This window comes from Ranitomeya variabilis, chromosome 7, assembly GCF_051348905.1.
Source record: "Ranitomeya variabilis isolate aRanVar5 chromosome 7, aRanVar5.hap1, whole genome shotgun sequence".
NCBI classification, from domain to species: Eukaryota; Metazoa; Chordata; class Amphibia; order Anura; family Dendrobatidae; genus Ranitomeya; species Ranitomeya variabilis.
The window spans coordinates 20,480,723-20,504,249 of record NC_135238.1 but is presented as its reverse complement, the minus strand read 5'-3'; the positions used below and the strand labels follow the sequence as shown (position 1 = coordinate 20,504,249).

The 23,527-nt window shown below is 41.1% G+C and overlaps 1 non-coding gene across 1 annotated transcript; it reads left to right on the top strand.

The window, feature by feature from the left end:
- Positions 1–384: 384 nt before the first annotated feature.
- TRNAV-UAC (transfer RNA valine (anticodon UAC)) lies at positions 385–457 on the top strand. Its single transcript has one exon. It is a non-coding gene; the product is annotated as a tRNA-Val (tRNA).
- Positions 458–23,527: the final 23,070 nt, after the last annotated feature.

The following is a 23,527-nucleotide window of genomic DNA, read 5'->3' as shown; positions in this document are numbered from 1 at the left end:
CTACAAATAAAGATCACATTTAGCAAAGTTTAGGGTGAATAGTAATTGACCAAGCCGGGGAGTAATTATAACCCCCCCAGGGCCCATTGTAAAATTTGCCCCTACAACCTCCATCCCCTACTGGTGTGAGATGGACCTCAAGGACACCAGGGCTCAGGTATCTGCTGCGTCTGCACTCTCTATATGGGTTAGTCGGCTTCTCGGAGATGACATTTTTTTTTTTTTTTTTTTATTAATTTTTTAATTTCAATTTTATTCCAAAAATTTAGAAATTTGATAAACCTCCAACCCCTGAAATAATATTTTTTTTTTTCTTTGTCTCGTATGGCTTTGTGTATGAAGGGTTAATTGGTGAGGAGGCCGGTCAGGCACAGCTGCCAGTCAGGTTTCATAGTGTAGTGGTTATCACGTCTGCTTTACACGCAGAAGGTCCTGGGTTCGATCCCCAGTGAAACCAGGTGATAGTTTTTTGTTTCCTAAAATTTAATTCCATATAATTATCTGATTTGCTCATTATTTTGCCTAATTAATTAAAACCTGAGAGACTTATAAAGGTGTGCACACAGTGAAGCAAGACGTGACAACACCTACAGTCCGTGACTAATTACACCACTGTGTTTTACTGCCCCCTCTCCGCGTGATGACATCAGGCATTACAGCCTTAAAGGGATCTTCCCAGCCTCAAAAGTTATCACCTATCCAAAGGATCGGGAATGGGTCTGGTTGCTCCGACTTCTCCCCTATCCCAAGAACTGGGGTTTGACATGCCTCATTTTCCATGGGGCTGCTGGAAAAAACCTAGCGTTGTATCCCATACTATTCTAATGGGGCATTTTAGAGACTCGTTCTTGGGTTCGGTGATGGTCCCAAGGGTCAGACCCCACTCTTTCTGAGGATCGGGCTCGAAAATACTCTGTAGAAATGTCCTATTTTATATGGGACTGCTGGAAGAAGCCAAATACTGCATCCCATACCATTCCAACAAAGCATTTCAGAGCCCTTTTCTTAGGATTGGTGATGGTCCCAAGGGTCAGACCCCTCTCGTTCTGAGGATCGGACTCAAAATGCTCTGTAGGAATGGCCCATTTTCTATGGGACTTCTGGAAAGAGCCAAGCACTGTATCCCATACCATTCCAACGAGGCATTTCAGAGCCCTTTTGTTAGAATCGGTGATGGTCCCAAGGGTCAGACCCCACTCTTTCTGAGGATCATGCTCAAAAATACTCTGTAGCAATGCCCCATTTCCCATGGGACTTCTGGAAGAAGCCAAGTACTGTTTCCCATACTATTACAACGAGGCATTTCAGAGCCCTTTTCTTGGGTTTAGTGATGGTCCCACTCTTTCTGAGGATCGGACTCGGAAATACTCTGTAGGAATGCCCCATTTTCTATGGGATTGCTGGGAAGAACAGAGCACTGGATCCCATGCCATTTCAATGGGGCATTCTAGAGACCCGTTCTTGATTTCGGTGATGGTCCCAAGGGTCAGACCCCTATCTTTCTGAGGATCGGACTCAAAATGCTCTGTAGGAATGCCCCATTTTCTATGGGACTTCTGGAAAGAGCCAAGCACTGTATCCCATACCATTCCAACGAGGCATTTCAGAGCCCTTTTGTTAGAATCGGTGATGGTCCCAAGGGTCAGACCCCACTCTTTCTGAGGATCATGCTCAAAAATACTCTGTAGGAATGCCCCATTTTCCATGGGACTTCTGGAAGAAGCCAAGTACTGTTTCCCATACTATTACAACGAGGCATTTCAGAGCCCTTTTCTTGGGTTTAGTGATGGTCCCACTCTTTCTGAGGATCGGACTCGGAAATACTCTGTAGGAATGCCCCATTTTCTATGGGATTGCTGGGAAGAACAGAGCACTGGATCCCATGCCATTTCAATGGGGCATTCTAGAGACCCGTTCTTGATTTCGGTGATGGTCCCAAGGGTCAGACCCCTCTCTTTCTGAGGATCGGACTCAAAATGCTCTGTAGGAATGCCCCATTTTCTATGGGACTTCTGGAAAGAGCCAAGCACTGTATCCCATACCATTCCAACGAGGCATTTCAGAGCCCTTTTGTTAGAATCGGTGATGGTCCCAAGGGTCAGACCCCACTCTTTCTGAGGATCATGCTCAAAAATACTCTGTAGGAATGCCCTATTTTCCATGGGACTTCTGGAAGAAGCCAAGTACTGTTTCCCATACCATTACAACGAGGCATTTCAGAGCCCTTTTCTTGGGTTTAGTGATGGTCCCACTCTTTCTGAGGATCGAACTCGGAAATACTCTGTAGGAATACCCCATTTTCTATGAGATTGCTGGGAAGGACAGAGCACTGCATCCCATACCATTCCAACAAGGCATTTCAGAGCCCTTTTCTTAGGATTGGTGATGGTCCCAAGAATCAGACCTCACTTTTTCAGAGGATCGGACTCAAAATAATCTGTAGAAATGCCCCATTTTCTATGGGACTTCTGGAAAGAGCCAAGCACTGAATCCCATACCTTTCCAACAGAGAATTTCAGAGCCCCATTCTCAGGATCGGTGATGGTCCCAGGGATCAGACCCTACTCTTTCTGAGAATCAGGCTTGTAAATATTCTGTAGGAATGCCCCATTTTTTATGGGATTGCTGGAAAAAGCCAAGTGCTGTATCCCATACCATTCCAACAGGGCATTTCAGAGACCAGTTCTTGGGATCCCAGTGATCAGATCCTTTAGATAACTGATAACTTTTAAAACATGGGAAGAAAGCTTTAAAGGGGTATATTGAAATTGGAAAATAGGGTCACCATATCAGCTCCTTGGTTTTGAGGGTTTGGGCGATCTCATTCAGTTAGCATCCCCAAATGATTAGGTAGTCAGATGCTAAAATCCCAAGAACCAGTAAAATATCTGGGAGAACCCATAACCAAGTGCTCAGTTTCCCTGCAGTGCCCCCGCAGGGGACATCAGGTATTACTATTAAAATCAATAGGCTGTTGCACTAATTTACGACATCCGGGTCCTCCAGAGCATTTTATAAGCTATGGATCATGGTCCGGAACATGGAACCTTCTTTGTTAATTAATTTTTAGATATTTTTGATTTTTCTTTTCCGGGAAGGTTCCTGGAAACATTCATTGAAACGCTGTAAATGTATCACATCCCCAATGGAAAAATGGAGTCAAGTACTCCTAGGAATTCCTGTTCCATATGCTTTCATAGGTGACAGATTTCATAAATGTTGCCCGATGTCTTTATGATTTGGGTTTATAGGTATTGTGTGTCTCTCAAGAGCGACATTTCATCTCCTACCATCAGCCGTCACTTGTAATGGGAGTTGTCTTGGATTTGCACAGTTGGCCCGTAGCCAGCGCCATTATTAAGCGCCCTCCGAACTGATACTAAATATCATCCCCCTAAAGCGTGGTTATGTGGCTGTGCTGGGCCTGTCTGCATCACCCTTGTCTCCCTTCATTAGCAGCCAGGCGTGGAGCAGAAATGCAGAGTTGTTGCAGGTATGAACCGTTCCCGCAGGAATGTGACAAAACATCTGGATAATGTTTGTTCGGCGCAGCACATGAATGCCCAGCGCTCGCTATTATTACATATTGCATCATAAAACTTATTACAAGTAGTGTGTGTCAGGGGGGAGATAGGAAATGCCCTGCTCCCGGCTTAAAAACCCTTCCGGATTCCCATGATCTTGGTCCCTATGTTGACAATGACCCACAGAGGTGGTGGCTTCTAGGATGGAACATGGACATGGGTCAAGATTTCAGCTGATACATTGCTGCACCGCTCTACGAATGACGAGCTGCCAAGATTGGACGATTGAAAGGATTTCTTGTTTCCAGAGGTGGTGGCTTCTTGGATGGAACATGGAAATGGGTCAAGATTTCAGCTGATATATTGTTGCACCGCTCTATGAATGATGAGCTGCCAAGATTGAACAATCGAAAGGATTTCTTGTTTCCGAGGTGGTGGCTTCTTGGATGGAACATAGACATGGGTCAAGATTTCAGCTGTTACATTGTTGCACCACTCTACAAATGACGAGTTGCCAAGATCAGACAATCGAAAGGATTTCTTGTTTCCGCGGTTGTGGCATCTTGGATGGAACATAGACATGGGTCAAGATTTCAGCTGATACATTGTTGCACCGCTCTACAAATGACGAGCTGCCAAGATCGGATTATTGAAAGGATTTCTTGTTTCCAAGGTGGTGGCTTCTTGGATGGAACATCAACATGGATCAAGATTTCAGCTGATACATTGTTACAACGCTCTACGAATGATGAGTTGCCAAGATAGGACAATCGAAAGGATTTCTTGTTTCCGAGGCTGTGGCTTCTTGGATGGAACATGGACATGGGTCAAGATTTCAGCTGTTACATTGTTGCACCACTCCACAAATGACGAGCTGCCAAGATCAGACAATCGAAAGGATTTCTTGTTTCCGGAGGTGGTGGCTTCTTGGATGGAACATAGACATGGGTCAAGATTTCAGCTGATACATTGTTGCACCACTCTACAAATGACGAGCTGCCAAGATCAGACAATTGAAAGGATTTCTTGTTTCCGAGGTGGTGGCTTCTTGGATGGAACATAGACATGGGTCAAGATTTCAGCTGATACATTGTTGCACCACTCTACAAATGACGAGCTGCCAAGATCGGACAATCGAAAGGATTTCTTGTTTACGGAGATATTGGACACTCCTTGCCCGATGAGCTGGTGGTAAAGGGATATCTCACCTTGTGTGAGAAGCGTAAGAGACCCCATATGATCCATTAACTCAATATCCAAGACTATCAATGACCCCAAAGGTTAGACCTACTACACAAAGCTTTTTCCAAAGAGTTGCAAAATCTCGGTGCAGTTCTCCAGTCCTTTCTTCAGACTTTAATGCACCTGTCAGACCATCTGAGCTCCAGGTTCAGGCCCTCAATACTATAAACACTTTGTCGTCCTTTAATTGGAATATCTGAACCATTCAATCAACAAAAGGTTTTGATATATTTCTTAAAGTTTCACCCAAAAATTCCAAATCTTGGTGCAGTTCTCCAATCCTTTCTTCAGATCTTCATGCACCACACAGGACCTATGAGCTTCAGGTTCAAGCTTTCAAGTTTCAAAATTGAACACAACTTTGAACCTTATTTTTGTGGTCCTTGAAAGGGAAACTTTGGACCATTCAAAGGCCAAAAAGTTTTAACCTGTTTCACACATTTTCTCCTAAAAGTTATAAAATCTTGGCACAGTTCTCCAGTTCTTTCTTCAGACCTTCATACACCTGTCAGAGCTTCACATTCAGGTCCTCAAGTTTGGAAATTGAACAACACTATACACTCTTTTTGTGGCCCTTTAATTGGAGCACCTGGACCATTCATTGACAACAAAAAAAGTTTTGATATACTCCACAAAGTTTCTTTCAAAAAGTTGTAAAACATTGGTGGAGATCTCCACTCCTTTCTTCAGACCTTAATGTACCTGTCAAACCTTCTGAGCTCCAGGTTAAGGCCTTCAAGTTTGGAAACTGAACAATACTATGAACACTTTTTGTGGACCTTGAATTGGAGCATGTGAACCATTAAATGGCCAAAAACCTTTGATGTACTTGATAAATTGCACAAAGTTTCTTCCAAAAAGTTACTATGAACACTTTTTGTGGACCTTGAATGAGGTTCTCCAATCCTTTCTTGAGACCTTCGTGAACCTTGTTCAAGTCCTTAAGTTTGGAAATGAACACTATGAACCTTTTTTGTGGCCCTTGAAAAGGAACCTCTGAACCATTCAATCACCAAAAAGTTTTGACCTGTTCAACAAACTTTCTTCCGAAAAGTTGCAAACTCTTAGTTCTCTGGTCTTTTCTTCAGACCTTCATGCACCTGTCAGAGTTCCAAGTTCTGGTCCTCAAGATGGAAACCGAACAATATTTCAACTATGAAAACTTTTTGAATGGGACTGAACTGCAGGAGTTTTTTTTTCGGGGACTAGGGGGTCAAGAACATCTCAAAGTTGAAACTCAAAAAACTTTGTGTTACCGGAAAGTAGGGAAGAAATGGATCCAAGGGTCCAATTTGGCAAAGGTCTCCTTGACACCAATGTATGGTGAGATATCCTCCCGTCATTGGTGGCGGATCAATAAGAAGCCTTTACAAACCTCTCATGAAATGCATATGATGAATATTTGGGATGACGCCGGTGGGGTCTCAAAAATATAAAAAAAAGACAAAAAAAGAAAAGATCTCGCAGACTGGAGGAGACTCGTCCTTGAATTCTGATTTTCTCATTAGTAGAAAAAAAAAGACTAGTGACTAGACTTGAGTGGGAATGCTGCATGTTAGCAGAGGAAGTCAGGGTCCCAGAGCCCCCATAAGTGTTTAGTGGGACTCTACGGTGGGAAACGCACGCAGATATTTAGCCGTCTGTGATTACAATCCGAGCTCGGATCTCTGCCCCTTTATTCCTGCAGATTGCACTCTATTTATTTAAAGGATACAAACACTTTCGGGGGGGGGGGGGGGTGTCATTTTATTTTCTTTAAATGAATGTATTTTGCGGGCAAAAAATAATTTTTACAGCCACTAGCTGAAAGGAGCAAAAAAAGAGCAAAGAGAACAAAGGTAATAGTTTATGAACTCGAGCTTACTAATGGATTCTCAGTTCACTCACTCTTCAGCCGGCAATAGAAGGTGCGACACAGAGATTATAGACGACAAAGCGTATAAAAAACAAATACAAAGATGATTTTTTTAGCCAAAAATACCTGAATTTAAGTATAAAACAATTGCCCCGAAGCTGTTTATATGCTTTAATCAATACAATATATTAATAATTCCAGCTTGCTGTCTGGGGGAATCACATATTTGCCTCTGCAGAAGAAATCTTGAGTATCCATGATAGTTGATGAGAGTGGGGCCACCACTCCATTTTTAATCCTCTGTAGAGGTTGCAGTTACAACCAATGTGCTGTCTTTTAAAGTGTTTTTTTTACTTATCTTCATAGATGATATTTTCGGAAAGTACATGTAAAAACAAGCAATTTTGCAATTTACTGCTTGTAAAAATTTGCAGCCGTTCTCAAGATATTAACACTTTTTCTTTTGTTTACAGCTGGTTGCCTAGGAGACCGACCGCCGCTGTCTAGCCTATAAACCACTGTATTGAAGCTAGATAAGATTAGGAAGTCACAGAGCACTCCAGTGATCCCGGCCAGCTTCAGAGCAGCGCTTACAAGCTCAATAGAAAAGATCTCGCAAGCGCTGGGCATGTTCTACTGTCTAGCAGCGGTGGTCGGTCTCCAAGGCAACGAGCTGTAAACAAAAGAAAAATGTTAATATCTCGAGAACGCCTGCAAATTTTAACATACAGTAAATTGCAAAATTGCTCGCATGTACGAGCTCTATCCGAAAATATTCATTTATGAAGATGGTGAATAATCCCTTTAACTCTTTTGTTAAAGACCGTAACCTATAACGGGCAGCTACTGGAGCGCAAAGATGTCGGCTTTCGTCGAATGTCAGCTGGACCTAAACCATGTGCAAAAAAAAAAATGTAATGAAAACCGATACCTGGAAGATGCCGAGTGGCAGCTGCTTTCTCATCGCGGCTCTGTAGATTCACCGCATGGTAAAATAATCTGTCTCCGCGCAGAGATTTTAATAGCAAAAACAATTCTGCACTGGGGGGTGGGGAGCAGAAAAAACCCCGACGAGTACTTCAACAGATCGTACGCTGGAGATGGCCGCCACCTGCGGCACACATGTACACCAATGGACTAGATAGGAGGTATTAGAGAAAATATAGGAAAACTGCTAAAATGGCTATTCCATAATAAACCATTCAGCTTATTGTATTGTGCTCCATACGTTCTGTATGTTGCCTGTGGTCTGCCAGAGGTTTAATGTTATAATATATATATATGTATCATTTAACCCTTACATGATTCTAAAGCACCAGGTATCACTTGTTGCCCTTCGCTTCCACTAGACCACCAGGGATGTTACCGTAAATCCTTTTATTAGCATAAACCTCTAAGAATGTTACCATAAGCATTCTTACTACCCTAGATTGCCACAAATACGCTTACTATCACCAATCCTTTAACTACTCTAGTCCACCAGGGATCTTGCCAGAAATACTTTTACTACCCTAGACCACTAGGAATATTACTATAAATGCTTACAACCCTAGGCCATCAGGGATATTGTCACAAATCATTTTACTACTTTAGATTACAAAATACAACCAGGGATATGATCAATACCCTAGACCACCAGGGAAACTATTATTTTACCTAGATGTTCATGGATTTTAACATGCACCCCTTTACAACAGTAGACCATCAGGAATATTACTATGTACCCCTTTACTCTCATAGACCTCCTGAATTCTTACCATTACCACTTCCACAGCACTAGACCACCAGGGATGTTATCATTTACCCACTTACTGCCCAGGATCCTAGGAATGTTATTATTTGACCCCCATTTACTTCTATAGTATATCAGTGATGTTATCATTAACTTGTTCATTGCCTTTTTAAATTTTTTTTATCACTTTACTGCCCTGGACTTTCATGCGTCTTCCAATTAAGCCTTTTCAGGCCATTAGGATTTTATAATTTACCCCCTCTAGACCACCAGGGATATTATTATTTACACTTTTACTGCCTTAGATGGATATATATGTTATTATTTACCCTCCCACTGACCATCAGGGATGTCATTATTTAGCCCTACATCAGGCCAACAGGGATATTATCGTATAACCCACCCCCCTGACCACCAGGGATGTCTTTTTTTAACCCCTTCATTGACATAGCCAAATATATTTCTTATATGAAATAATCATGTTTTATGAAAAGGTTGAGGACTTTATGGATATTTCAGACGGTGGTCCTTACAGCCGGGCATGCTGGGACCTGTAGTTGACCAGTAGCTTATCTTCCCAGTGTCCGCTCTGCACTTACACTCCCGGATTCCTTCCTTCATGCATCATGCATAGTAATTGCAGTAATCAGGACACCCACAGACCCATTTCCGGCACCAGACTCCATCACAGCTGCGCTCCCGGTGCAGATATCTACAGATGAGACAATGTCTATTTCGCCAACATTTCTAGAAAACCAAGAAGATATGGGCCCGAGTCTAAGCCAGGGATCTCCATCCTGCCTCCCTCCAGCTGTTGCAAAACTACAAGTCCCAGCAATCCGAGCAGATTTATTAAAGGGTCTCCACACTACTACTCTACTATCTAAATAAAACATGTAGATGGAACGATCCCAATAAATAATTGAACTTTCCAATATACATTGTGTTAAACTTCTGCCCTGAAAACTGATCAGCACCCATAGAAGTCGGGACGAGTGTCCTGTTTACATCTGTTCCCTGCCGGATCGATTGATCTGGTCTACTCTGGAGTACCAGCCTTCGAGAGCAGACACGACCAATCGATCTTGCAGAAAACTTAAAGTATGTGTCACGGTTCATTTTAGAGGGTGTTAAAAAATAATGGTAGGAGATGTAGTTACATTTTTACCCATGATTGGGCCTTTTTTAAAGTTGTTGTCCCCCCCCGCACAGATCCCAGGCCCCCTCGGCCCTCTGTCCGCACATTTGTCACAACTTCTCAAACTCTTGTCACTTTCCCTTCCCGCTCTCGGGGCACCTGTCCACCGTCACCTGCTGCAGCCCCCAGCGTGACATTTACAAGTCTAAAAGTATGGGACCTGCCAGAGGACAGTAATTAGCCCCAAATCAATACTAATTACACCGCCGCTGGTGACGGCGCATTAACATTACTCCGCAGACCACTGGGCCACGCCAGCTGCTTTCCATTAAAATATCTTGGTTTCTCCGTCACCAGATTCTTCTGGTGACATAACAAAGCCGTTCTGAATATCCGCCACATATGACCCCATAACCGTTGGATTAAAGGGAGTCTACACTGCTGACTTCAGTACAGGGTGAAATCTACAGCAAATTCCGGCTCAGACTAGCGGCAAATATACAGCAAAAGTCAAAGGTGGATTTCTAGTGGAAACCTGTCAGTGACTGAGATTTAGGCTAAATTAACGCTGGATTTTACTTGCAGATTTGCAGTAGCGGGCACGGGGATGAGATTTTAAGAATTTTTCCCCATGGATATCGGCATTCGATGGCAATTTTGTTGCGCATTTTCAGCTCTTACTTCACTGCAGCCAGAGTGAAATTTACAGTAAATTTTGGTGCAGACTAGCAGTGAATATACAGCAAAATTCACATGTGGATTTGCAATGGATTTGTCCAATGTGCAAGGACTAAAGATGAGCGAACCCCAACTTAAGAGATTGGGGTTCATACTGGACACTCAGCGTCCATTGCTAAACTCCGACCACAGACTTATCCCAAAAGTAGGTTTCAAGTTTCGGAGTTCTGGGGTAAGTTCAGGAGAGAGAGGTAGAGAGGGAAAGAGGTAGAGAAGTAGAGAGGGGGGAGAGATAGGGAGAAAGTGAGAGAGGGGGAGTGAGAGAGGTAGAGAGGAAGAGGGGAAGGGTGGTAAAGAAGGGGAGAGAGAGGTAGAGAGAGAGGTAGAAAGGAAGAGAGGTAGAAGAGGAGAGAGGTAGAGAGAGAGGTAGAGAGGGAGAGACGAAGAGAGGAAGATATTGAGGTAGAGAGTAAGAGAGGTAGAGAGGGGGCGAGAGCGGTAGAGAGAGAGGAAGAGGGGTAGAGAGGAAGAGGGGAATTGTGGTAGAGAAGTATAGAGAGGAAGGGAGGTAGAGAAGGAGAGAGGTAGAGAGGAAAAGAGGTAGAGGAGGAGAGAGGTAGAGAGAGGAAGAGAGAGGTAGAGAGGAAGAGAGGTAGAGGAGGAGAGAGGTAGAGAGAGGAAGAGAGGAAGAGATTGAGGTAGAGAGTAAGAGAGGTAGAGAGGGGGCGAGAGCGGTAGAGAGAGAGGTAGAGAGGAAGAGGGGTAGAGGAGGAGAGAGGTAGAGAGGAAGAAAGGTAGAGGGGGAAAGAGAGGTAGAAAGGGGAGATAGAGGTAGGTAGAAAGGGGGAGAAAGAGGGAGAAAGGGAGAGAATTTTCTAGCTCTAAAGTTTGGATCCCCATTGTTTTCAATGGGATTTGGGTTCAAGTTTGGGTACAGTTTTGGAACCCGAACCGAACTTTGGGTCAGGTCCCAGAACCCAAACTTCCAAGGGTCCGCTCATCCCCAGCATGGACCTGGCCTTGTAAGTTTTTAATACATTGCCGGCTATTAGAAGAGGTGGAAAGATTGTAAAAAGTGGAACACGAAGCTTCCTGTGGAATTTTTGTCTGTCCCTGCTTGTCGACTCTGGTTAGGGCCAAAGGTTTTCCATTAAAATATGTTAGTTTCGTCGTTGCAAGATTTCACCGCTGAATTCAATGCAGCAGTGAAATTTTGGTGCAGACTAGTGGCGAATATGCAGCAAAGTTCTGAGATGAATTTGCGGTGGATTTTTCCAGTGTATATGGACCAGGCTTTGTAGGTTTTAATTCTTATTTTCCAGCTATTACAAGAGGCGGCACGACTGTAAAAAGAGGAACATACAGCGTCTCATCGGATTTTTGTTTCGACAATTCGCGTTACTCTCTTACGTCCCTCTGGGCAATGCTAAAAGATTTCCATTGAAATATATTGGTTTCTCCTACAGAAGATTCCTCCGGTGAAATAAAAAAGCCGTCCTGAATATCCGGCATTGGGAATCGCTGGCGATTTTTATATTTGCAGCATCTTCATTTTTGCTGTAGGTTTTTACTGCTGATTTCAGTGCAGAAGGGATGAAATTTACAGTAAAATCCAGTGCAGACTAGCAGTGAACATGCAGCAAAATTTTCATGTGGATTTGAAGTCGATTTTTCCATTGTGTATGAACCTGGATTTCGAGGTTTTATATCATACTTGGAATCTATAAGAAGAGGCTGCAAGATTGCAAAAAATGGAACATAAAGAATCCTGTCGAATTTTGGTTTCTCCACACTGCGCCCCCGTTTCTTGCCCCCTGGATGGCGCCAAAGGTTTTCCATTAAAATATTTTACTTTCATCTTTGCAAGATTCCTTGAAGCCATTCACAAAATTCTCTATGGAAATTCTCATCCGTTGAAGATTTCTAAATTTACAGCAGATTTTCACTGCTGACCCCAATGAATTCCGGTGCAGACTAGTGGCGAATATACAGCAAAATTTAAAGTGAATTTTGCCAAGGTGCATGAACTTGGTTTTAAAAGTTTTAATTCTTTCTTTCCAGCTATTATAAGAGGCGGCAAGATTGCAAAAAGTGGAACACAAAGTTTCCTGTCTAAACCTCGTCACTTTTTCTCACTGCTCCCCATGACCGTTTGTCTAAAAGTCAGGGCTCTGTTTGATGATGGAGCATCCCAGCACCACCATAGGAAACTATATATAAATGGCTGCTTTTCAAGAGATTGGCAAGTTTTCAGGAACATTCAGTGACACATCGGAACATATATATTAAAAGGGTTCTAGACTATTATGTAAAAAGGAAAAAATGATAGAACACATATAGTGTTACAATAAAGTCATCATGTCTGGTCTGTGATTCTATAGAAATCAATGGACAAAACCAGCAGAGAAATGAGCAATCAATCCAGCCACCACTAGGGGGAGCTAAGGAATACAATGAATACAGAGTAACTATTAAAATTGGGGATTTTAGATGATGCATGATAGGAGGAGTCAATAACTAATATGATATTTCAAATATGGACACCCTGAAATGCATTTATTTTTTAATGAATGCATGCATTTTGGGTTAATGAACTGTTGAACTGTTTATTGCTGGCTGCAGAATGAGTTAACTGAGAATCTGTCAGGAAAGTTTGCAACTTTTATTTGACTTCTCCAAGTTGATTTATGATCACAAGCTCAGCCCCACTTTGATGTGGTCATAAACTAACTATAAAGAACAAGCAAAAAAAAGTTATAAACTCCCCCATCAGGAAGAGCTCACTGATAGTTTTTCAGTTAACTCATTCTGCAACATAAAAAAAATAAAATTGAGACTTATCCATATCCTTAAAGGGGAAGTAGGTGTTGCAGATGTTGGATCTCTGGGGCAATGTGCCACTATAGCTGCAGGTGGAGGGACAAGAACCTTCATTTACAAGATCCATGAAAGGGTCTGAGGTTCTCGGGGACCACGATGACTCCTGCAGCCGTTAATCCCATTGTGGAGTGAAGTCTGAACATGACTCAGCGAGGCGAGGGATTACACGGCATCGGGGGTGAGTAATGCAGAGTTATGGGTTTATTCCAGTGAACTTCCTGAAATCAAGGCTAATTAGCTTCTCATAATTTTACCATGAGGAGCTCTGCAGTTACACTTCAGGCTGTAAATGCTAAAATAACAACCGCGGGAGACCGAGCCGGCGGCGGAGGAGACAGAGGCACTAAGTATTTGTAGTACTGAGTTATGTCAGGTGGGCGCTGCCCCAATATTACACCTCCTGGCACAGTCATGGGTGATGTCCAACAGTAACAAAGGAGACAACCAGGGAGCTGCAGAACAGTGAGCGCAGCTCTGGGGTATAATACAGGATGTAACTCAGGATCAGTAATGTAATGTATGTACACAGTGACTGCACCAGCAGAATAGTGAGTGCAGCTCTGGGGTATAATACAGGATGTAACTCAGGATCAGTAATGTAATGTATGTACACAGTGACTGCACCAGCAGAATAGTGAGTGCAGCTCTGGGGTATAATACAGGATGTAACTCAGGATCAGTAATGTATGTACACAGTGACTGCACCAGCAGAATAGTGAGTGCAGCTCTGGAGTATAATACAGGATGTAACTCAGGATCAGTAATGTAATGTATGTACACAGTGACTGCACCAGCAGAATAGTGAGTGCAGCTCTGGAGTATAATACAGGATGTAACTCAGGATCAGTAATGTAATGTATGTACACAGTGACTGCACCAGCAGAATAGTGAGTGCACCTCTGGGGTATAATACAGGACGTAACTCAGGATCAGTAATGTAATGTATGTACACAGTGACTGCACCAGCAGAATAGTGAGTGCAGCTCTGGGGTATAATACAGGATATAACTCAGGATCAGTAATGTAATGTATGTACACAGTGACTGCACCAGCAGAATAGTGAGCGCAGCTCTGGGGTATAATACAGGATATAACTCAGGATCAGTAATGTAATGTATGTACACAGTGACTGCACCAGCAGAATAGTGAGTGCAGCTCTGGGGTATAATTCAGGATGTAACTCAGGATCAGTAATGTAATGTGTGTACTCAGTGACTGCACCAGCAGAATAGTGAGTGCAGCTCTGGGGTATAATACAGGACGTAACTCAGGATCAGTAATGTAATGTATGTACACAGTGACTGCACCAGCAGAATAGTGAGTGCAGCTCTGGGGTATAATTCAGGATGTAACTCAGGATCAGTAATGTAATATGTGTACACAGTGACTGCACCAGCAGAATAGTGAGTGCAGCTCTGGGGTATAATACAGGACGTAACTCAGGATCAGTAATGTAATGTATGTACACAGTGACTGCACCAGCAGAATAGTGAGTCAGCTCTGGGGTATAATTCAGGATGTAACTCAGGATCAGTAATGTAATGTATGTACACAGTGACTGCACCAGCAGAATAGTGAGCACAGCTCTGGGGTACAATACAGGACGTAACTCAGGATCAGTAATGTAATGTATGTACACAGTGACTGCACCAGCAGAATAGTGAGTCAGCTCTGGGGTATAATTCAGGATGTAACTCAGGATCAGTAATGTAATGTATGTACACAGTGACTGCACCAGCAGAATAGTGAGCACAGCTCTGGGGTACAATACAGGAGGTAACTCGGGATCAGTAATGTAATTTATGTACACAGTGACTGCACCAGCAGAATAGTGAGCGCAGCTCTGGAGTATAATACAGGATATAACTCAGGATCAGTAATGTAATGTATGTACACAGTGACTGCACCAGCAGAATAGTGAGCGCAGCTCTGGGGTATAATACAGGAGGTAACTCAAGATCAGTAATGTATGTACACAGTGACTGCACCAGCAGAATAGTGAGTGCAGCTGTGGGGTATAATACAGGATGTAACTCAGGATCAGTAATGTAATGTATGTACACAGTGACTGCACCAGCAGAATAGTGAGTGCAGCTCTGGAGTATAATACAGGATGTAACTCAAGATCAGTAATGTAATGTATGTACACAGTGACTGCACCAGCAGAATAGTGAATGCAGCTCTGGAGTATAATACAGGATGTAACTCAGGATCAGTAATGTAATGTATGCACACAGTGACTGCACCAGCAGAATAGTGAGTGCAGCTCTGGAGTATAATACAGGATGTAACTCAGGATCAGTAATGTAATGTATGTACACAGTGATTGCACCAGCAGAATAGTGAGTGCAGCTCTGGAGTATAATACAGGATGTAACTCAGGATCAGTAATGTAATGTATGTAAACAGTGACTGCACCAGCAGAATAGTGAGTGCAGCTCTGGAGTATAATACAGGATGTAACTCAGGATCAGTAATGTAATGTATGTACACAGTGACTGCACCAGCAGAATAGTGAGTGCAGCTCTGGAGTATAATACAGGATGTAACTCAGGATCAGTAATGTAACGTATGTACACAGTGACTGCACCAGCAGAATAGTGAGTGCAGCTCTGGGGTATAATACAGGGTGTAACTCAGGATCAGTAATGTATGTACACAGTGACTGCACCAGCAGAATAGTGAGTGCAGCTCTGGAGTATAATACAGGATGTAACTCCAGATCAGTAATGTAATGTATGTACACAGTGATTGCACCAGCAGAATAGTGAGTGCAGCTCTGGGGTATAATACAGGATGTAACTCAGGATCAGTAATGTAATGTATGTACACAGTGACTGCACCAGCAGAATAGTGAGTGCAGCTCTGGGGTATAATACAGGAGGTAACTCAGGATCAGTAATGTAATGTATGTACACAGTGACTGCACCAGCAGAATAGTGAGTGCAGCTCTGGAGTATAATACAGGATGTAACTCCAGATCAGTAATGTAATGTATGTACACAGTGATTGCACCAGCAGAATAGTGAGTGCAGCTCTGGGGTATAATACAGGATGTAACTCAGGATCAGTAATGTAATGTATGTACACAGTGACTGCACCAGCAGAATAGTGAGTACAGATTTTATGGACGTCCCCTTTAATGACACAATATAGGACATTTTTCCCAGTATCCCCTTTTTATGACGTCTGCTTGTTAACCCTTCTCTGGTGTCATGGATGTCTTACTTTCTAGTGTTACCCTGGACCCTCCCGTTATCCTCAGGACGGTGGATCAGGTCGGATCTGCTACTGTCGGATAAAAGGATTTATATACAAATTCCTTATGGAAATGGGATCTCCCCATTATACTCAGAGATCGCGCCCGAGCGCCATCTTCTACGTGACCGCCATCCCTTCATGTAGACACATTTCAGCATCACGTCAAGTAGGAGATCTCCATCGAGCCGCCGGGACCTTGAGGAACAGCAGAAGGTCAATGAGGGTTTATCGTAGGGCCGGGCAGATCTCTTAATTAGGGCGACGCTCGCAGCCCCGATTCTTCGATTGTTATGAAACAAGGCAAATGGTGAGCGGAGCGCGCAGCCCTCACTTTCCCCGCAGCTGTCAATTTAAGCATAGCCTAAGCCCGTAACAACAGCTGCAAATGACCCTCGGTGATACAGTCTGGGGAAAGGGGGTAGGAGGGAGGTGGAGCTGATGCTGATAATGAGTTTGCAAACTTCTGGAGATATCTGTTACATACAACTTGCAGATGCCTCCAGCTTCCGTCCAGAGACAGATGGAGGAATTACTCGCCTGACACGGGAAAAAAAAAGAAAAAAATTCTCTCGGATACGCAGAGCCGTCGCGGATTTAACCCATTGACATCCTATGGGCGAGGCGTACTGTTAGCCCTAACCCCGCCCAACTCGCCATGCCACAAGTGATCTACAACGATCATTTCCTTCTGTCCCAGCAGAGATCAGTAGATTATATCACTGCAAATCCCTGTGTCATTGAAACTTGTCAAAACTGGGAACGGGGGGGGGGGCAATGGGGGGGCAAGATTGAGAATACGATAAATCCTCCAATTCCTTGAATTAAGTCAGTCATCTAGTCTGGGTTCTGCAGATATAATTTATTTCGTGACTCGTTTCAACCATTTTTTTTTTTTATGAAATATTTAGACTTTTTGTTTCAAGATTTTCTTTTAAATATAATATTGAAAGAATTTGAAAAAAAAAATATATATATATAAAAAAGATAATATTTAAATTTCTAAAAATAATTTTTTTAATTACTAAAAATAAGTCTAAGAAATTGTAAAATAGAAAAAAAATAAAAAAATAGAAACCTTTTTTTTAAGTTTGGAAATAAGACGCCGTCGAAAGGAATAGGGTTAAAGCTTGGTTGGCATAGCATGGGTTGTTCATCCTTCGATGAAGGAGACATTAATTAGCCAATTTGGCAAAAAAATGTCACGTTTTATTTATTTTAAGTTTCGTTACTTAGGAATGAATGAAAGTTTCCAAAAGTTTTTTAAAAAAATTAGAAAGCAAAAAAATTAACAAATTACCAAGAAAAAAATGTATCAGGTGCTTATATGTCCGATCCTATTGTTTGCTGCATGCATAAGCGGCATCTCTCTAGCACTATTAAAAAGTATTGAGTTCCTCAGGGGCGGGGCCACAGAATGTAATTTAAAGTTCTTGTTCCCTATATAAAAATTGTAAAGGCTCCAACTATGATACATCATTTATAATATTGTTTTCTTATAGGTAGGGCATTATTTGACCCCTTTTTGACTTTTGGGCAATCTCTGCACCCTCCCGTTGTTTTTTTGGTCCCGCCCCCTAGGATCCTATGTCTATGGTTGATTAGTATTAGTGACCCTTGTCCCTTCAGGCCATTTTAGAGAAAAGGTGACGTCAGCAAGATTTAGAAAACTACTGCTCTAAGCCTGCTTAATTCACGGCATGCTGGGAATTGTAGTTTTACATCAGTTAACTCCTGCAACCAATAATCTGTGCTGGATTGACACACTACATTTCATTCTATTGATGAGCGGCCATACACAGAGCCTCCTGATTGGTAAATTCATGGGTCTGGAAATTCTGCTTTTTCCAAAAAAAACCCTGACAGATCGCCTTTCATAGAATGACACAATGAATAAAACATTTTTTTCGCAGTCATCTGATCTGCTTTATTTGCAATAGCAAAGCTGTTTATTTAAAAGCATATACTCCTGCTAAGTGGTCACATCAATCCTAGCTCTGCATGGACGGAAATTAATTACTCTGCTTCTACCCCTAGGTAATAACCACACTGCCCTCTAGTGTTCAAAAGGGAAAAGTTCACAGTGATCCCAATTAACCACACTGCCTTCTAGTGCTCAAAAAGTAAAAGTTCAGAATATCCTTTTTTGACAATTTTTATTATTAATTTTTTTTTTGTGCCATTGCTGTTTTGTTTTTAATATTTGGCATTTTGCACTTTTTTTTAGTTTGCCCCAAATTCATCTTTCAATTTTCTTCTCGATTTGAAAATGAGATCGCCTGTTTTTATTTTTTTATTTTGCAACTGTGGGCGAGGTTTGGGGTTTACAGATGTTCTCACCTGATTTATCATTTACGACTTTCATTTTTTTTTTAAGTCACAAAATATGTTGCAAATTCATTCCAGCTACCCCTGGAGTGATTCTACAAAGGTAAGGTTTTTTTTCCGACAATTTACAAAGCGTGTGACTTTATGGGCTAAAAAGTTGCAAAAACAGTTAAAGACAGGAAAAAAAATGACAATTTTTGACTTTGTGCATTTTTAATTCATGGGGAAAATGTGATTTCAGTGATTATAGGTTTTCCCATTACTGAGATGACAGTTGGTGCTCATAACATTCTATGGAATCTGCAGCGGAATGCCTATGTCTGCCTTAAGCTCCTCCCCCTCCATAGAATTGTAAAAGCACCAACTGTTAGCTCTTATCTCAAGAATAGGAAAATCTATCTTTGCCAAATACAGATTTCACAGATTTGAGAGTAAGGGAACAATTAAGGAGGAGGAGTAAAAAAAAGCGGATTTCTCTGATAAGATATATTACAAAGTTACTTATTTTCATGTGTACTATTAATTAATAGAAGGAAAATTGAAATTACGGTTTCACATTTAATTTTATGCCGGCAAAGAAAATCTGTCAAATGGCGTGTATAGTAAATTCTGTGGATTATGTCGCCACTCAGTGGTAAATGCTAGTAGTGCAGTGTCATCCTAATGGCCCTGAAAATGAAGCGGTATAGAGCAGAGCAGACTCCACTTTTATGCGGGCCCTTAGGAAGCAGAGTCCCAGGGGGCCTCTCTTCACTTTTGACTTTTTTCTCCTCGACTTCCAAGAGCTTTCAGCCTGATAGGAATAGCAAGGATGCTGTGATCACAAGAGACCGCACCATCTAAGGGGTTAAACTTCAGCGGCTAAGACTTGTGTGCTGTATAACACCGGCGTCACCCGAGCTGCGTGCCCCATCCCTGTCCCATCTCTATGTGTCTGCTCCTGAGCTCGCTCCATATACATAGTGTGTGCATGTGCATCTGGGCAGAGTGTAACAGTGTGGGTAAAGTAACAGAGTGTGTGTGTGTAACATAGAGTGTGTGTATGTAACATAGAGTGTCTGTATGTAACAGAGTGTGTGTATGTAACAGAGTGTGTGTATGTAATATAGAGTGTGTGTATGTAACATAGAGTGTGTGTATGTAATATAGTGTGTGTGTATGTAACATAGAGTGTGTGTATGTAACATAGAGTGTGTGTATGTAACAGAGTGTGTGTATGTAACATAGAGTGTGTGTATGTAACATAGAGTGTGTGTATGTAATATAGAGTGTGTGTATGTAACAGAGTTTGTGTATGTAACAGAGTGTGTATGTAACATAGAGTGTGTGTATGTAATATAGTGTGTGTATGTAACATAGAGTGTGTGTATGTAACAGAGTGTGTGTATGTAATATAGAGTGTGTGTATGTAATATAGAGTGTGTGTAATGTAAGAAAGAGTGTGTGTATGTAACAGAGTGTGTGTATGTAACATAGAGTGTGTGTATGTAACATAGAGTGTGTGTATGTAATATAGAGTGTGTGTATGTAACATAGAGTGTGTGTATGTAATATAGAGTGTGTGTATGTAACATAGAGTGTGTGTATGTAACATAGAGTGTGTGTATGTAATATAGAGTGTGTGTATGTAACATAGAGTGTGTGTATGTAATATAGAGTGTGTGTATGTAACATAGAGTGTGTGTATGTAACATAGAGTGTGTGTATGTAACAGAGTGTGTGTATGTAATATAGTGTGTGTATGTAACATAGAGTGTGTGTATGTAACATAGAGTGTGTGTATGTAATATAGAGTGTGTGTATGTAATATAGAGTGTGTGTAATGTAAGAAAGAGTGTGTGTATGTAACAGAGTGTGTGTATGTAACATAGAGTGTGTGTATGTAATATAGAGTGTGTGTATGTAACATAGAGTGTGTGTGTAACATAGAGTGTGTGTATGTAACAGAGTGTGTGTATGTAACATAGAGTGTGTGTATGTAATATAGAGTGTGTGTATGTAACATAGAGTGTGTGTATGTAACAGATTGTGTGTGTGTGTATGTAACATAGAGTGTGTGTATGTAACATAGAGTGTGTGTGTAACATAGAGTGTGTGTATGTAACAGAGTGTGTGTATGTAACATAGAGTGTGTGTAACATAGAGTGTGTGTGTGTAACGTAGAGTGTGTGTATGTAATATAGAGTGTGTGTGTAACATAGAGTGTGTGTATGTAACAGAGTGTGTGTATGTAACAGAGTGTGTGTATGTAACATAGAGTGTGTGTATGTAACATAGAGTGTGTGTATGTAACAGAGTGTGTGTATGTAACATAGAGTGTGTGTATGTAATATAGAGTGTGTGTATGTAACATAGAGTGTGTGTATGTAACATAGAGTGTGTGTATGTAATATAGAGTGTGTGTATGTAACATAGAGTGTGTGTATGTAATATAGAGTGTGTGTATGTAACATAGAGTGTGTGTATGTAACATAGAGTGTGTGTATGTAACAGAGTGTGTGTATGTAATATAGTGTGTGTATGTAACATAGAGTGTGTGTATGTAACATAGAGTGTGTGTATGTAATATAGAGTGTGTGTATGTAATATAGAGTGTGTGTAATGTAAGAAAGAGTGTGTGTATGTAACAGAGTGTGTGTATGTAACATAGAGTGTGTGTATGTAATATAGAGTGTGTGTATGTAACATAGAGTGTGTGTGTAACATAGAGTGTGTGTATGTAACAGAGTGTGTGTATGTAACATAGAGTGTGTGTATGTAATATAGAGTGTGTGTATGTAACATAGAGTGTGTGTATGTAACAGATTGTGTGTGTGTGTATGTAACATAGAGTGTGTGTATGTAACATAGAGTGTGTGTGTAACATAGAGTGTGTGTATGTAACAGAGTGTGTGTATGTAACATAGAGTGTGTGTAACATAGAGTGTGTGTGTGTAACGTAGAGTGTGTGTATGTAATATAGAGTGTGTGTGTAACATAGAGTGTGTGTATGTAACAGAGTGTGTGTATGTAACAGAGTGTGTGTATGTAACATAGAGTGTGTGTATGTAACATAGAGTGTGTGTATGTAACAGAGTGTGTGTATGTAACATAGAGTGTGTGTATGTAATATAGAGTGTGTGTATGTAACATAGAGTGTGTGTATGTAACATAGAGTGTGTGTATGTAACATAGAGTGTGTGTATGTAATATAGAGTGTGTGTATGTAACATAGAGTGTGTGTATGTAATATAGAGTGTGTGTATGTAACAGAGTGTGTGTATGTAACATAGAGTGTGTGTATGTAACATAGAGTGTGTGTGTAACATAGAGTGTGTGTATGTAACAGAGTGTGTGTATGTAACATAGAGTGTGTGTATGTAATATAGAGTGTGTGTATGTAACATAGAGTGTGTGTATGTAACAGAGTGTGTGTGTATGTAACATAGAGTGTGTGTGTGTATGTAACATAGAGTGTGTGTGTAATATAGAGTGTGTGTATGTAACAGAGTGTGTGTATGTAACATAGAGTGTGTGTAACATAGAGTGTGTGTGTGTAACATAGAGTGTGTGTATGTAACAGAGTGTGTGTATGTAACATAGAGTGTGTGTATGTAATATAGAGTGTGTGTATGTAACAGAGTGTGTGTGTATGTAACATAGAGTGTGTGTGTAACATAGAGTGTGTGTATGTAACAGAGTGTGTGTATGTAACATAGAGTGTGTGTAACATAGAGTGTGTGTGTGTAACATAGAGTGTGTGTATGTAATATAGAGTGTGTGTATGTAATATAGAGTGTGTGTATGTAACATAGAGTGTGTGTATGTAACATAGAGTGTGTGTATGTAATATAGAGTGTGTGTATGTAACATAGAGTGTGTGTATGTAACATAGAGTGTGTGTATGTAACAGAGTGTGTGTGTAACATAGAGTGTGTGTATGTAACAGAGTGTGTGTATGTAACATAGAGTGTGTGTGTAACATAGAGTGTGTGTGTGTAACATAGAGTGTGTGTGTGTAACATAGAGTGTGTGTATGTAATATAGAGTGTGTGTATGTAATATAGAGTGTGTGTATGTAACATAGAGTGTGTGTATGTAACATAGAGTGTGTGTATGTAATATAGAGTGTGTGTATGTAACATAGAGTGTGTGTATGTAACATAGAGTGTGTGTATGTAACAGAGTGTGTGTGTAACATAGAGTGTGTGTATGTAACATAGAGTGTGTGTGTAACATAGAGTGTGTGTATGTAACATAGAGTGTGTGTATGTAATATAGAGTGTGTGTATGTAATATAGAGTGTGTGTATGTAACATAGAGTGTGTGTATGTAACATAGAGTGTGTGTATGTAATATAGAGTGTGTGTATGTAACATAGAGTGTGTGTATGTAACATAGAGTGTGTGTATGTAATATAGAGTGTGTGTATGTAACATAGAGTGTGTGTATGTAACATAGAGTGTGTGTATGTAATATAGAGTGTGTGTATGTAATATAGAGTGTGTGTATGTAACATAGAGTGTGTGTATGTAACATAGAGTGTGTGTATGTAATATAGAGTGTGTGTATGTAACATAGAGTGTGTGTATGTAACATAGAGTGTGTGTATGTAACAGAGTGTGTGTGTAACATAGAGTGTGTGTATGTAACAGAGTGTGTGTATGTAACATAGAGTGTGTGTGTAACATAGAGTGTGTGTGTGTAACATAGAGTGTGTGTGTGTAACATAGAGTGTGTGTATGTAATATAGAGTGTGTGTATGTAATATAGAGTGTGTGTGTAACATAGAGTGTGTGTGTATGTAACATAGAGTGTGTGTGTAACATAGAGTGTGTGTATGTAACATAGAGTGTGTGTATGTAACAGAGTGTGTGTGTAACAGAGTGTGTATATGTAACATAGAGTGTGTG